Consider the following 16,679-nt stretch of genomic DNA (forward strand, 5'->3'; position numbering starts at 1 on the left):
GCCTGGTAGGCCGCAGTCCATGGGGTCGCAAAGAGTCGGACACCACTGAGCGACTTCACTTTCACTTTCCACTTTCATGCATTGGAGAAGGAAATGGCAACCCACTCCAGTGTTCTTGCCTGGAGAATCCCAGGGACGGGGGAGCCTGGTGGGCTGCCATCTGTGGGGTCGCACAGAGTCGGACACGACTGAAGCGACTTAGCAGCAGCAGCAGCAGCAGAAGTTAATATAAGGAGAAATCTTGGGAGAGGTGGTGGGGGAGAGGAGGGCTTCGGGAAAGGAAGGGAGAAAAGGGTGGGTAGGTTTGAGGGCGATGAGAGGAAGTAGATAAAGGTAACTTTCTCCTAAAATTCAGTTTCTAGTTTTATCGCCTTGACATGCAGACTCCAGAATTACCATACACTGTAAACCAATCGTCACATAGGAATATGCTGCTTGTGATAAAAGACGCGTCTGCCAGGCTCACAGAAAACAGGCACCGGGAGTCTGACCGCTTTTAAATATTCATCTCTTAGAAACTGATAAGGCCTGACTTAGGATGTGCAGCTAGATACACGAAATAGCTTCTTTAAAACAGTGCCTCCCCAGAAGACCCCTCTAATCTCCTCCAAGGATCTGTAGCAATAGCTTGGGGTGGAATTTTCCATTCAATTCAAGACGACGCTGAGGAAGTCCGGGGCTCTGGGAGATTGGGAGACGATAGGGGACGCTGCCAGGGTAACTCGGATGAGCACTGACCGGTTTTTCAGTCGGATTCCTACAGCATTTCCTCATTCAGGAGGTCGTTTCAGGCGGCACCCTGGACTCCCTCAGATACCCAGGGCGGTCCCCCCTACCCCCCAAGGTAGGTAGGACCCTTCCCCCTCCAGAGGGAAGGGCTTTCATTCGCCGGGGCCTGTTCTCAAGACTCTGCCCAAAACGACTTGCGGTCTGGAATGAGATTCCCTGCTCTGGCCAGGGGGCAGCCCCCCGGGAGCGTAAAGGGTGTGAAGGCCCTGGGGCTCGGGTCTCCCCTACTGTCCGCTCCCAGCATTTCACGTGTCCCCGAGGGGCCGACGGGGCCGGCACAGCTCCCACCAGATTCTGGGCAGAGGGGCTCCAAGAGCAGCGGCTTGCCCAGGGAGGACCCACCCCCGCCATTCCTGAGCCATTCTGACGGTGAAGCGCACTTGAGGCCGGACGGGAACGCGGGTCCCGGGTCCTGGGCCGCGCGCCCAGCCCGGCCCCGGGGCCTCCCCGGTAGGCGCCGGAGCGCGGGGTGCCCGCCGGGCGCGGGGCTGTGCGCGCCGAGGCCTAGGCGGGGGCGCACGTCCAGCAACTCCCGCCGCGCGCGCTGCAGAGAAGCCAAGAAAAGCCGCGGTCAGCGTGCGGGTTCGGTAGCTGGGCAACCGAGGCGAAAACAAACGCCAAGTAAACATCCAGCCCCAGGAAGCCATTAAGCAGAGTGGGCGCTAATGAGCGCGCAGCGGGGACCCGCCTCCCGCCGAGGGGGCGGCCGCGGCCCCCACGCCGCCTGCAGCCCCGCCGGCGGCCGTCCACCTGCCGCGCTCCCCTGGCCTTTCAAGGCGAGCTGTTCGAAGCCTCAATTCCTGTCGTCCCCCAAAAGAGGCCCCGGGGGGAGGCCAGAGGGAAGGAGACTGGGATTCCTGTATCTCGCACATTAACCCGTTTTCCCGGGAGCCAGTGGAAGGCTCAGCCCAGGGGCGGGGGTGCAGGAGGGCTCCCCCCGCCCCACCCCAGGTGAAGGGACACGGAGATGTCAGTACTAACCCACTTTCCGGGGCGTCTTTTGAAGCTTCTCGTAAAAATCAATCCTTTTGTATAACCAAATGTTCCTCTGTGCGCCCTTCAACCATTCCTTAAAACTTCAAGTGGCAGTGGCTTGTCCAGCAAGGACTGAGGGTCTCCGTCGAACGCTTCTGTCTGAGCTTTTTTAAGATGCCTTACAGCTCGCTTTGATTTGGGGAGCCAGGGTCCCTTCCCGGGCGCGGCCCGCGGGCCAGGCGGGGTCTCTGCAGCAGCGACACCCCGCGGTCAGCCCGGCGCGTCCCGGTGACACGCCCGCGGCGTCCACCGCGGTCCCAGGGCGGGTCCTGGGAACCCACAGGGTTCATCTCCCGGGGTTCAGCCCCCAGACCACACACGCAGACGGGCTTAGGAACTTCGAGCGCTATGCAAAGGCGCTTCCAACAGAACCTGCCTCTTAGACTGTTATCTTCAGCATTTTTAAAGCACGTGGTAAAGTGGTTAGTGTGCGTTAGAGCTCGGGGAGCCAAGGAGTCACTCGGCATCACCTAGGACTTGAGAATTACTTCTTTATGCTTTCTTTATACGTGATAAATTCCCTTTATCATAAGGAAGAAAGAATGTATTTAATCATACATCACAGGAAGGAAAGAATGTCTAAAATCGGAAATCTATAAAAACCTATGAAGATACAAAAACTGATAAAAGGTAAGGAGAGATAACCACAAGTCACTTCAAGGAAATAATCCTAAAAGGAATTCCAGTGTACGTAGCTCGGTTATTTCCCACTACGGCGATTCTCTGTCTTCTGTTGGTGTGTGTGTGTGCCTTTCTTTTCAGCCGGTTGTCTTTCTCAGTGAAAGACACTGTTTACCAGCCACTACATAAATCCCTTGTGGCTCAGCTAGTAAAGAATCCGCCTGCAATGCAGGAGACCTGGGTTCAATCCCTGGGTTGGGAAGATCCCCTGGAGAAGGAAAAGGCCACCCACTCCAGTATTCTGGCCTAGAGAATTCCATGGACTAAGTCTTCATCCTTGAAATTCTCTTTTGAATCAATCTTAGCATCTCATCACCTTATTAAGCAATTAGTTGAATCAAATCTTTGATACATGTGCCACTCAGTTCACCTGTTTCTCCCACCTTCCAACCCTCTACCCGTCTGTCCTGCCTGTGGGCTTGGGTTTGAGAGGTTTGTCTTACTTTTTAGATTGAGTCTAATCTGTATTCAGGTTCCACATACAACAGCGATCACTCAGTGTCCTCCTGTGTCTCACTTAGTATGATGCCCCCCTCGAGGTCCATCCAGGTCGCAAATGGTAACTTTTCATTCTTTCGATGGTTAAATAATACTACAGCACATCTTCTTTATCCACTCATCCATCAATGAAAACAGGTTGTTTCCATACCTTGGCTACTATGAATAATGCTAATGAACATGTGGGTGCATATATCTTTCCAAGTTAGTGTTTTTGTTTTCCTTGAATAAATACCCAGAAGTGGAATTGCTGGATCATATGATAGTTTTATTTTCAATTTTTTTGAAGAATCTTTATACTGTTTTTCATAGTGACTGCACCGATAGACAGGGACTTCCCAGATGGCAGGTAAAGAACCCACCTGCCAATGCCGGGGACACAGGAGACACAGGTTCGATCCTGGGTCGGGAAGATCCCCTGGAGGAGAAAATGGCAGCCCCCTCCAATGTTCTTGCCTGGAGAATCCCATGGACAGAGGAGCCTGGCAGGCCACAGTCCAGGGGGTCGCAAAGAGTCAGACACGACTGAGTGTGCACTCATGCACACACAAATACACATTCCCACCAACAGTGCACAAGGGACCCCTTTCCTCCGCATCTTTACCAACACTTATTTCCTGTCTTCTTTATAATAATCATTCTAATAGGCGTGAGGTGTATCTCACTGTGGCTGTGGTATACATTTCCATGGAGGTTAATAACACTGAGCATCCCTTCCTGAACCCACTGGCCATCTGTATGTCTTCTTTGGAAAAATGTTTATTCAGATCTTCAGCTTATTTTTAAATTGGATTGTTTGGGGTTCCTGTTGTTGAATTGTATGAGTTCTTTATAGATTTTGGATATTAGTCCTTTATCAGGTACATGATTTGCAAGCATCCTCTCCCTTGCTAGCATTTTTTTTTTCAATTGGCCACACTTGGTGGCACGTGGGACCTTGGTTCCCTGACCTGGAATTGAACCCACACCCCTTGCATCAAAAGGCAGAGTCTTAACCACTGAACCACCAGTGCAGTCCAGTGCTTTCGTGGTCTGGCCATGTCGTGTGGCTTGCTGGATCTGTTTCCCACCCAGGGAATGAACACAGGCCACGCTAGCGACAGCCCAGAATCCTAACCACTAGGCCACCAGGGAACTCCCTCCGTGCTAGTGTTTAGTTGAGGACTTTTGCATGTATGTTGACCTGTAATTTTCTTTCCTGTGGCATCCTTGTCTGGCTTTGGTGTCGAAATAATGCTGGCTTCATAAAATGAATTTGGAAGAGTTGCTGAAATAATAAAGGAAAGTGCTTACATTTCCACTACTCGAAAATTTTAAAATACTTAAAGATTATCACTCTAAAAAACATGTGCTGGTTAAAGTCAACAGATGAACAGCACTGAGGGAAAAGAATCTTCTACCTCTGTAACAATTTAAAAATAACCAACATAATGTACACAAAGAACGTGAGTTTGGGGGTCCATCTAACTTGGGCTCAAATCCAAGCTCTGCCCTTATGGGCAAGTCATTTAACATCGTCAACCCTCAGTTTTTCCAGTTGCAAACTAGACTTAGTGATAATATCTTTCTCTCAGGATTTTTGTTTCTTTGTTTGCTTTACGACTATAACCATCTAAAAACTTTCTTTAATTGGGGTATAGTTGCTTTACAATGCTGTGCTAGTTTCTGCGGTGCAAGGAAGTGAATCAGCTCTGTGTGTAGATATAGAGCCTGGACCATCCCCTCCTTTTTTTGGCGGGGGGGGGGGGGGGGAATATGATCATGTCTGGTAAGTGCCTAGAACTATCTGATAAACAGGAGGAGATCAAAGCACAATTAACAATCCTTTTGCACCCCATAAATCCAAGTTTGACCTAGGAAACTGTATCAATTAAAATTTGAGGGCTAAAAAATATAGAGAAATTACTACTCTGTGCAAAATTGTCTTAAAATCTTAATGCTTATTTCATAAATTAACTGGGCTATAAATATTCTAAGGACTCAGATTAATGAAAATAATGAAGCAAAGCCATAATCATATATCCATTAAAATTTTTACTATATATTGGCATCACACCCTTTACTCATGTTAAAGGAATAAATTGCATGCGCTAATTCTCTGTGGCTGTGTAACAAATTACCACGGCTGTAACAATTTAAAACAACACACAGTTGTGATCTCTGAGTTTCTGCGGGTCAGAGTCCAGGGATGGGACGGCGCAGCCTCCTGCCTCGGGCCTCACGAGGTGCTGGCCAGGCTTCTTCTCATCCGGAGGTCTCACTGTGGAAGCGTGTGTCCCTGCTCACAGGGATGTTGACAGTATCGTTTCCTTCGGTCACAGGACTCATGGTCACTAGCATCTTCAGAGTCAACAGAGGGAGGGAAAGTGAGTTTACCAGCAGTCTGTACCATGGTCAGGAGAGCGGTATTTGTCATCATTGCTGTAAGCTGTGGGTTAGAACCAAGTCACAGGTCCTGCTCTGTGAGTCAGGGAGGGGATTCCACAAAGGCAGCAGCAGCAGGACCCTGAGCCACTGTGGGTCTGTCTGCCACCATCTACCCTCTGGCTTTTATTATTCAAACACATTCAGCCGCTCCCAGGGCTCCCAAGATTCTTATCTCTCATAGCGCAAACTCAAAGTTCATCAGCTTCTCACTGGAATTAGAAAAAGGTCAGAGGAGGCTCCTGGGTCTAATCAAGTTCAGTTTCTGCCCATCCATGGACCTGAGAAGTGAAGGTCGCTCAGTCATGTTTGACTCTTTGTGACCCCACAGACTACACAGACTCTCCAAGCCAGAATCCTGGAGTGGGCAGCCTTTCCCTTCTCCAGGGGATCTTCCCAACCCAGGGATCAAACCCAGGTCTCCCACATTGCAGGTGGATATTTTTACAACCTGAGCCTCCAGGGAAGCCCAAGAATCTTGGAGTGGGTAGCCTATACCTTCTCCAGGGGATCTTCCTGACCCAGAAATCGAACCGGGGTCTGCTGCATTGCAGGCAGATTCTTTACCAGCTGAGCTATGAGGGACCTGAGAAGCCAGACAGAAAATCATCTGTCCCCAGCCCAGCCGAAAAACCGTGGTGGCACAGGCAGCAGGAAAGGGCTATGGGCTGCTCATTTCACAAGAAGAGAGAAAGGAGGTGAAGAGGGGTCTCTGTGCTGTAGGAATCCTGAAGCCACACGGTGAGCTTGGAAGTTCCCCAGTGAGGCTTCAAGTCTGGGGAAAATCGGGCCTTCCCAGGCAGCGCTAGTGGTAAAGAGCCTGCCTGCCAGTGCAGGAGATGTAAGAGACTCAGGTTCGATCCCTGGGTCAGGAAGATCCTCTGGAGGAAGGCATGGCAACCCACTCCAGTACTCTTACCTGGAGAATCCCATGGACAGAGGAACCCATGGGCTACAGTCTACAGGGTCACACAGAGTCAGACACAACTGAGCGACTGAGTGGGCCCACAGGCAGCACGCTGGGGATAATCTTCATGGCTTCACCATTGGCTGTTGGCTCCACCTTCTGAGTCTTTGCTTTGAAGTGAAAGGTATGGCGCTTGTTTGCAGCTGCATGGCCTTCTCAGCCTGCCTCCTGACAGTGGAATCCGGGGGCTGTACTCTCTCCATTCCTTTCTGCCCAAGTGGGCAGTGTTTTTGCAGAAGTAGTTTGCTCAGAAACGTTGTGTGTCTCCCACGGACTTCGGTGAGACTCACTGCATGAAAAGAAGACCTCGCTCATAGATGTTTTTGAGATGATCTCTGTCTGGATCCTGCTGAGATGACCCTGGATGGAGGCCCTGAACCTCCTCAGAGGCCCCAGATTGGCTGATTGGCTCTGAGGCTCCCCCTGAGTCCCTTGAAAAGGTCCTAGTGTGACTGGAGTCCCTGACCTCGGTGTCTTTCTGTTGCCCCCTCCAAACACTGTAGTCACATCCTTGGCTTTTTCTCCCAATCGTCACGTCTTAATTTTAGCACATTAGTCATTGGGACAGGCTGATGCCGTGCGCTCACACTTCCGCACTCCAGAACTGCAAGGGACTGAACTCCTGTGCCCACCACCACTTTGTGGTCACGCCTTCCATAGCCCCAGGGAGCTAATATGCTGGACCAAAGAACACATGCAGCTGCTTCCTCCCGAACGGTTCTTAAACTCTGCTCTGTATCAGTCGGAGAGCAATGTGGCTGGAGCTCCATCGACGGCTGGTCTTGTGGGGTCTTCAGTCCGCCCAAAGCTCGTTTGCACGTCTCTAGTTGAGGCCCGCCTCTGCTCTTGTACCTCTGGCCCCTCCTGGGCTGAATTCCTGGGGAGACCGTGGCCTCTCTCCCCGAACTGCCGGAACCCAGCTCCAGCTCTGCGCCTTGTAGCTGGGTTTCTGGGACATACGTGTACGCCCCCTTTTCTCATCTAAAGATGGGAAGAGACAGGGGAAGCCCACACCCACAGCGTTGTGAAGACAACTGAGCTGATCGGTGCCTACAAGAGGGCCTCTCCTGGGGACGGCGGTGTGGGGCGTGCTGTCACGCGCGTGTGTTCCAACTGCTTGTGCCAAGGATGCAAACATCTGTGGAATGAGCTATGGTTTCATGCTATGTCCTGAGCGCTCAATTGGGTTTGATTTTTTTAAAAAAGGTATAATTTTATGTTTGTGTGTCTTCACCATAAGCCAGATTGCCTTCAGGCAATAGGTACAAATTAAAAACAGCCATTGATCAGCCCCTTTTCTACTCCAGAAGTCGAAGTAGTAAAACCTCAGCCATCCAGAAACTTAGGGAATTGAGACGAGCTGGACTGTCAGATTGCCTAGGTAATAGGATTTTAAAATAAAGTTTTAAACATTTTGTTTATTAAAAAAAAAAAGCATCAGCTACTTTCCTGGCTTTTTTCCCCCACTATGCATTATTATAGTTAACTTTACAAAAATAAACGTATAGGATGAAATCAGAAACTCTTCACATGTTCTGCATCTCTTGTATTTCTAAGAATAATCAAAGTGACTTCTAGTCCTGAGCACCTTTCAAGAACCTTCCAGGCAGTCTGGTGCCTTCTGCTTTTGTTACCTAATTTCACAGCTGTGTGTTGAACCTATCTATTCTAAGAAGTCAGGCTCTGATCTGTGCTCTGGGTCTCCTTAACAAACATGAAGCCATGGCAACCTTGCAAAGTGGTCATTTCATTTCATAGGTGGGAAAACTGACCTAGAAGCAGATCTCTTGGTGACCCCAAGCCCTGTCGGTCCTCCCGGGCTGTGCCCCGTGCCTCTCATGATAGCCGGGGAAACCTGGAGTTCACAGAGAGGGCCTGGTAGTGCTGTTTGCTGTTTTGATTTTTTACTCACGCTGAAGCTGCAATACTCTGGCCACCTGATGCAAACAGCTGACTCATTGGAAAAGACCCTGACGCTGGCAAAGACTGAGGGCAGGAGGAGAAGGGGGCGGCAGAGGATGAGATGGTTGGATGGCATTACCGACTCAATGGACATGAGTTTGAGCAAGCTTGGGGAGACAGTGAAAGTCAGGGAAGCCTGGCGTGCTGCAGTTTATGGGGTCGCAGAGTCGGATATAACTCAGAAACTGAACGACAACCGAGGAAATGCAAGCGCTTTCGTGAAGCCTTTATACACACGGCTGTTTGAAAGGCTGGATGGTCAGCTAAAACAGTGTTTAGAATCCAGAGCGCCCCACCTGGGCTCAAATCCCAGTTCCACCACTGGAGAACTATGGCACTTTAACAAATGATTTCATTTCACTGCACCTCAATTTTCCTCATCTCCAAAATGGATTTGAAAATAAAGTGTCCAGCTGACATGGTTTTTGTGAGAATCGAGTTAGTTGATACATACAAAGCACTTAAGGTAGGCTGGCCTGAAGAACTGCTTGCTGCTATTATGTTTTTATCAATTTTGTCAATATCAATTTACACAGTGCATGGAGTCTGTGACATGTATTTTGATTTTTTAAGGTCATTTAGCTTGTTTCCTGTAATCAGTAAAGTTCAGAAAGGCTCAGGGTGCTGGAGAGTTAATCCTGTATGGGAAAGAGATCACAGAGTTGCAGGAATGCATCAGTGATGACATAGAGAGGGTTGATCCTGACCTGTCTCTGTGTCAACACAATCTCTGTGTGTGATTTTAAAAGACACACACGTGTATTCGCACACACACACACACTGTACACATCTCAGGCACTCATTTGTGCTAAATAATAAAGGCATATTGAATCTCATTAAGACACAGCAGAAAGCGTTCTGCTGAGAGCAGTGAAAATAATGTTAACATGTTGAAATGAATTGTCTCAATTTAATTCTGCTTACTCTCTCTCTGGGGTATAATGTAGTTTGTCACGGTTGGTTTTCACTGAGTTCAAGGTCATAGGAAACTGTGTGCTAGATTCCCTGACACAAAAGCATCACTATGACTTAAAAAATCAGTTACTTCAGTGTTGTGTAAAACCAACAATTGTATGCACCTAATAATGTATGCAAAGTAGCAAAAAGAAACAGAATTTTCTGCTATTTTGAAAACCAATTATTTCTGCTACCAGAAATAATATACTTATAATACTTTTTTTCCCACTACTGATATGCAGAGTGCATCATGAGAAACGCTGGGCTGGAAGAAGCACAAGCTGGAATCAAGATTGCTGGGAGAAATATCAATAACCTCAGATATGCAGATGAAACCACCCTTATGGCAGAAAGTGAAGAGGAACTAAAAAGTCTCTTGATGAAAGTGAAAGTGGAGAGTGAAAAAGTTGGCTTAAAGCTCAACATTCAGAAAACGAAGATCATGGCATCCGGTCTCATCACTTCATGGGAAATAGATGGGGAAACAGTGGAAACAGTGTCAGACTTTATTTTTCTGGGCTCCAAAATCACACTGCAGATGGTGATTGCAGCCATGAAATTAAAAGATGCTTACTCCTTGGAAGGAAAGTTATGACCAACCTAGATAGGATATTCAAAAGCAGAGACATTACTTTGCCAACAAAGGTCCGTCTAGTCAAGGCTGTTTTTTCCAGTAGTCATGTATGGATGTGAGAGTTGGACTGTGAAGAAAGCTGAGCACAGAAGAATTGATGCTTTTGAACTGTGGTGTTGGAGAAGACTCTTGAGAGTCCCTTGGACTGCAAGGAGATCCAACCAGTCCATTCTGAAGGAGATCAACCCTGGGATTTCTTTGGAAGAAATGATGCTAAAGCTGAAACTCCAATACTTTGGCCACCTCATGTGAAGAGATGACTCATTGGAAAAGACTCTGATGCTGGGAGGGATTGGGGGCAGGAGGAGAAGGGGATGACAGAGGATGAGATGGCTGGATGGCATCACCGACTCGATGGACATGAGTTTGGGTGAACTCCGGGAGTTGGTGATGGACAGGGAGGCCTGGCATGCTGCAATTCATGGGGTCGCAAAGAGTCGGACACGACTGAGTGACTGAATTGAACTGATATGTATATTTTTATTGATTTTCTCTATTAATGTCTCCATGTACAATTAATAGAACAATGCCCACCTGAACACTGCTGAAAATAATGAATTTGATCTTTCTACCCCATCAGAATCTGCCAAATGCTAGCACTTTCCCATAAATCTCAGTTCCTACTAAATTATTCACATTTATTATATTAAAATTATTTAAGTGAACAATTTTATCTTGGTAAGCACTGACCCTCTGGGAGGGCAAGTGTATAGCATGTTCTTCTTTTCTGGGAATTGGGACCGGGAAACTGGGAAACTTCCTCTTCTGTGGAACTGGGCTGGGGCATGTGGGCGTGACCCAGTCACTCAGTCGTGTCTGACTCTCTGTGGCCCCATGGACTGCAGCCCACCAGGCTCCTCTGTCCATGGGATTCTCCAGGCAAGAATACTGGAGTGGGTTGCCGTGCCCTCCTGCAGGGGATCTTCCTGACCCAGGGACTGAACCCAGGTCTCCTGCGGCTCCTGCATTGCTCTGGCTTGCAGATTCTTTACCCCTGAGGCACCGGGGAAGCCCGGTATCTTTTTCTTTTTTAAGGATTAAAGTTCAATGTTTCAAAAGATATTACACAAGTATCTATTAATTTATAAATAAATGGTCAGTATATGCACTGGTTTTAAAATATTTCATTTTAATAACTACCAAGCGTTCATTTCACGGGTCAGCCATTCTTTGTTTCATCTATTATGAAAGGACAAATCTGTCGGTCCAAATCGTGAATGTGTGTGTGTGCTTGCTTGCTCAGTCGTGTCTGACTCTTTGTGGCCCTGTGAACTGCAGTCCGCCAGGTTCCTCTGTCCATGGGATTTCCCAGGCAAGAATACTGGAGTGGGTTGCCATTTCTTTTTCCAGAGGCTCTTCCTAACCTAGGGATAGAACTCACATCTCCTGTGTCTCCTGCATTGCAGACAGATACTTTACTAAGCCATCAGGGAAGCCCAAAAATCATGAGTACGTTCATTTGAACAATTAAATAGGATTTTCTACCCCACGTGGGGTAAATGGGGCTTCAAAGCCCTGGCCATGCCACGTCGTGTGTGGAGTGACCGGTGGGCTGGCGCCTATGGCCAGCTCACCCTAAGATGTCTTGCCCTGCACTTGTCCAGCTCTTTCCTTCAGGACGTGCTCCACAGCAAATGCCACGCCAGACGCTGTGCTCACGGCAAACTAGAGGCACCTGTGCTCGCAGCTACATGAAAAAAATGGGCACTGAATTTCCCCGGCGAAGCTGGTGGCGCCCGGGAAACCCCTCCCTGCAGACGCCTCTTGAAACACGGTAAGAGAATCTACAGGTCAGGGTGCTGGGGGAGGGTGGGGAGGTCGGATGGTTAGGTGCAGCCTGGTTCCTGCTGATTCTACTGCAACAGCCTGCCTGACGTCAGTATCTATTAATTCAGTTGAATGTGGGAGTCCAGACCCTTCCAATGAAGGGGAAGATGGAAGCTGTGGAAAAGTAAAAGTAAGTTCGGGTTTAGCCACTTAGGGGACTTCCCTGGCGGTCCAGCGCTTAAGGCTTTGTCTTCCAATACAGGGCAAGCAAGTTCAACCCTTAGTCAGGATCGAACCCACGTCTCTTCCATCTCCTGCATTGCAGGCAGGTTCTTTACCAGCTGAGCCGCCTGGGAAAGCCACAGGATACCACATCCCTCTCAATTAGCTTTGTGTTGCAGATGTGAGTCCTTGTGCCAAAGAGCCACAGGATGGACATTTGAGGTAAGATAGAAATCACATCTTAAATACACACACGAGGCCATGGGGAGTCGTTTTCTAAGTTGGAAACTCACTCCATGTTTCTTACAAACAGAACTGTATAAAATCTGTCCAATCTCTCAAAAGTCAGTTATAAAAACCTGTCTTAGAGCAGACTTTTTGCCCTTCAGAGACTGAAGTTCTTAGTTCCTGGGCCTGAGGAAAGTCCATGAAAACCGGGGAAGCATGATATGACCTAAGGAAAATCGTGCTACCAGGTCGTAACCCACGAGAAGACAGCGTCTGAAAGCGGGGCGAGTGAGCCCAGACACCATCCAGTCCCCCCTCCAGGCCTGCCCCCACACGTCGTCCCACTTACAAAGCAGGGAAGCAGGACCAAAGGCCTAGAACTCGGAGCACTGCCATTCAGATCCGCCCTCCAGAGTCCAGCTAACACAGACTTCCAGAGTCCAAGGGCCTGTTTTATGAATAAGTGCAGGCACTTTCATGGGGTTGAGCCTTTGTGCAACTGATGCCAAGCTGGGCAGCACCGTGTCTCTCAAATCCTGGTGAACTGCAGGTAAATAATGTACATTGCATTCACTTCTAACCCGAAAAGTGAAAGTGAAACTGGCTCACTCGTGACTCTTTGTGAGCTCATGGACTCTACAGTCCATGGAATTCTCCAGGCCAGAGTACCGGAGTGGGGAGCCGTTCCCTTCTCCAGGGGATCTTCCCAACCCAGGGATCGAACCCAGGTCTCCCGAATTGCAGGCAGATTCTTTACCAGCTGAGCCACAAGGGAAACCAGAAGAGTTGATTAAAATTGGTTAAATATAGTAGTGGAAACAGAAAGACGTCTGAAGCATCTGGATCAGACAGACACCGAGCCAGGACAGAGCCCAGGGAGGGAGGCTGCCCCGGCCCCTCAGGGTCTCTCCCACCAGGAAAGTGGACCAGAGGGTTTCCAAGCTCCATTTAACTCTGCAACTGTTCAAACTTCAAGAGTTTCACATCCTTGGTTATAAGGAAAATGAGATAACTAAATAAGTCCACTAAAGCCCTTAAGATCTTCAATGAATTCAGTCTCAGAGACAGAAAGTTTTTGTCCCCCCAAAAAGCCTATTTTAACTTCTTCGAAGCATGCAAAATTTACCAAGAGTATTTGCTGAACATTATTAAATATTTTTAAACGTTTCATTAAAAACTGGTTTTTTCCCCTATTTTTACTCTCTGTACCATTTTTAATCTACTTTAGCGACGGCATGCTATTTTGAGCAGGAAACCTATTCTTTAATGTCTATAAACTAGATCTCTTTTTATAATTCCCTCATAGGACCTGGTTCAAAGTCTATGGCACCTCAGTAATTGTTTGCCCCGCCCCAAAATAAAAGCATTAGTTAGGTGTTCGTATAAATTCCACACAGAAGGCAAGTCCTTTGTAGTCACTAAATTTCCTCGGAATATTTTCTCAAGAGCCTCACCCACAGCTTTAAAAAGGAGGGCAGGAAAAATGCCAGCTGCAATCTCCCACCCTCATTAGGGCCCCCTGTCAGAAATCGGTTAAGGAGCGGGGAATAAGGGGTAATTTTCCTTTAAAATGGAGAGGAGTTTCCTTTAGAAAGGAAATTCGCTGAGGAAGTTGTTTTAGAACAAATAACTGTTCGGGAGGAAGCCGGCAAAAGGTGGGAAGAGGTTCCCTTTGATTCCCCAGTCTGTGTATTTGGGCTCAGACCAGACAACATTTTATGCACATATTAATAGAATGCAAATGAGCCTCCCGCGAGGACAGTGGTATTTGGCACAAAGTATTGTCAACAGAAAGGGCTTGGGTGTATTTTTTTAATTCCATCAAGGTGCCCCGTCGCGGTGGGGGGGGTGGGTGGGTGGCGGTGTTGGGGGAGGTGGGGGACCCCTGTGCTTGGGAATGGATCCAGGTCTGACCTCCAGTTGGGCGGAGAGCAAAGCGCTTTTTCAGTCTCCACTTCAAGGCCCTCTCTGGAGCTGTGAGCATCCTCTTCAAAGTCCTCAGGTGCTACTGTTTACTCAGCTCTGCTCACCGGCAGCGAGGGCCCCCCAGAGTCACCTGGAGCTTCGGCCCACAGTGTGCGGCCCCCAGCGCCCCCCCTCAAGCACCCCTCCAGGCGCTGACTCAGCAGGTCTGGGGGGCCTTGGGGCTCTGCTTCCCCAGGATGTTGCTCCCCCACCCCCCCACCCCCAGGCCCAGGCTCGGAGGCTCACTGCTGTCAGCATCCATTTGATGAAATGGTGAAAGGGGGATGCAGCATGGAGCTTCCTCTGCAGTGGGATGAGGACAGTCTTATGCTCTTGCAAGCAGGGGCCAGTTCAGTCAGTTCTGTTCAGTTCAGTCGCTCAGTCGTGTCCGACTCTTTGAGATCCCATGGACCACAACACGCCAGGCCTCCCTGTCCATCACCAACTCTCGGAGTTGACTCAAACTCATGTCCATTGAGTCAGTGATGCCATCCAGCCATCTCATCCTCTGTCATCCCCTTCTCCTCCTGCCCTCAGTCTTTCCCAGCATCAGGATCTTTTCCAATGTATTGGAGTTTCCGCTTCAGCATCAGTCCTTCCAATGAATATCCAGGACTGACCTTCTTTAGGATGGACTGGTTGGATCTCCTTGCAGGGGCCAGAGGGACGCCTAGAAAGCTCCACAGGGTGAAGCCTCTGGGCCGAGGTGGGGGTAGGGCAGGGGCCAGAGGTGGAGGAAGCCCACAATTTCCAGGTCCAGCCTTTGTCTTTGCACAGACTGCTTACTGGTACATACAGAGAAGTTGTTCAACCTCAGCCAATGCTGTCCCATCAGCTATAAGCACACTTCAGAGAAACACTGAAAGTGAAAAGTGAAGTTGCTCAGTCGTGTCTGACTCTTCACTGTAGCCTACCAGGCTCCTCCATCCAGTCGTGTCTGACTCTTTACTGTAGCCCACCAGGCTCCTCCATCCATGGGATTTTCCAGGCAAGAGTACTGGAGTGGGTTGCCATTTCTTCGTCCAGGGGATCTTCCCAACCCAGAGATAGAACCTGGGTCTCCAGCATTGTAGGCAGATGCTTTAGGTCTGTGCCACCAGGGAAGCCCTCAAACACTAAGTGCTTTCTAGTCGTGCAGCTGCTCAATTCCTCTGAAGACACAGCTTAAATGCCCCCTCCGTGGCAGACCCTGTTCGGGGCTTTTGGGAGACACTGGGGATCAAGGCGAAGCACACAGACAAAGGCTTCCCTCCCATGGAACCAGCGGGGAGATAGACTGGGCGATGATCTGTGCAACTCGGGGTGCGGGGAGGGTGGGGGGCGGGCACAGCGAGGGGGGGTGAGGGCACCGGGGGCGGGGTGAGCACGGAATGGGCTCCGTCTGGGCTAAGGTCCTAGACAATGGCCCTCCGGGCGCTCCAGGGGCACCGAGTGGGCCTGACGGGGCGGACAGTGCCCGGGCCAGGCTGAGCGTGGCCATGGGGCAGCGACGGGACCGCGGTGGCACCAGGTGGATGGAGGCCGGGCAGGAGGGGCCCCCATTGTGCAGGGACGGGGCGGGCCGGGGGCCGGGGGGAGGCGACCCCGGGGACAGCGTTCCGCATACGGTGCAGAGCTGGGCGGTTTGTGTACGAGGTTGCCGGGGTGGGGGTCCGAGGTTTTGTGTGATTCCCCAGCAAACGCACACAGACCCCCGAGGAGGCCGCCCACGTCCGCTAGAGAGAGCCTGCACCGGGGGCGGCACAGACGTGGCGGAGAACCAGGGACGCGGCTCCTCTGGCCGGTGTGGACCCCGGAAGTCTGACCCCAGGGCCGAGGGGGATTCACTGAGGGGGATCCATCCGGCCCTCGGGGCTGCGGACGTCTTGGGGGCCGCGGGAGGCGCGTCCCGGTCTCTGCCCCGAGCTCACAGCACCTTCCCACCCCCCACACCCGTGTCCAGGGTCCCCTTTTCTTAGGACACGGTTTCTCCTGGCCTAGGCCCCCCACCAGGACGGCCCACCCTGACTACTCACGTGCTCCCAGGCCCTGTTTCCAGTCCCTGCGGGAGGCCTTCAGCACCTTTTCCTAGGGGACCCGAGTCTCCCCTCACTGAGGGCGCACTGCTCTTCTGTGGGTCCTCTTCCTCCTCCGAGGCCTGCCGGAGCCTGGGTCTGGGTGCCAGCACCCACCGGCCCGGACCGCTTATAAATGGGAGCTGTGTGGCCTGGGGCGCCCGCTGGACCCCCAAAAGATGTGGTGTCTCCACAGCCTCACAAAGGTGCCCCAGGGACCTGCGTGGGGTCCAGTGGTTAGGACTCCACACTTTCCACTGGGTTCAGCCCCAGCTTGGGGAACTAAGATCCCGCAGGCTGAGTGGTGTGAGCAAAATGTAAAAACACCACCTTGTGTTAGGAGCTGAGGGCGTTCCAGACACACTCCAGCCCTCGGTGTGCTGCGTTCCAGGGAACCGCAACACAGACACCCCTGAGGACGCCCTAACAGCAAGCGGCAGACATGTGGCAGCATTAGCTGGATTCCAAAGTTTGAGAACCACCTGTGAGCTTGCTC

The 16,679-nt window shown here is 50.4% G+C and overlaps 1 long non-coding RNA gene across 1 annotated transcript; it reads left to right on the forward strand.

Annotated features, from left to right (window-relative positions):
* The first annotated feature begins 687 nt into the window (after positions 1-687).
* Positions 688-11,055, forward strand: LOC147366473 (uncharacterized). Its single transcript, XR_015133446.1, has 2 exons — positions 688-844; positions 9,556-11,055. It is a non-coding gene; the product is annotated as an uncharacterized LOC147366473 (long non-coding RNA).
* Positions 11,056-16,679: the final 5,624 nt, after the last annotated feature.

The sequence above is a fragment of the Bos grunniens genome, chromosome 9 (genome assembly GCF_055505025.1).
Source record: "Bos grunniens cultivar Pamir isolate PY7600 chromosome 9, Bosgru_T2T1.0, whole genome shotgun sequence".
Taxonomy (NCBI): domain Eukaryota; kingdom Metazoa; phylum Chordata; class Mammalia; order Artiodactyla; family Bovidae; genus Bos; species Bos grunniens.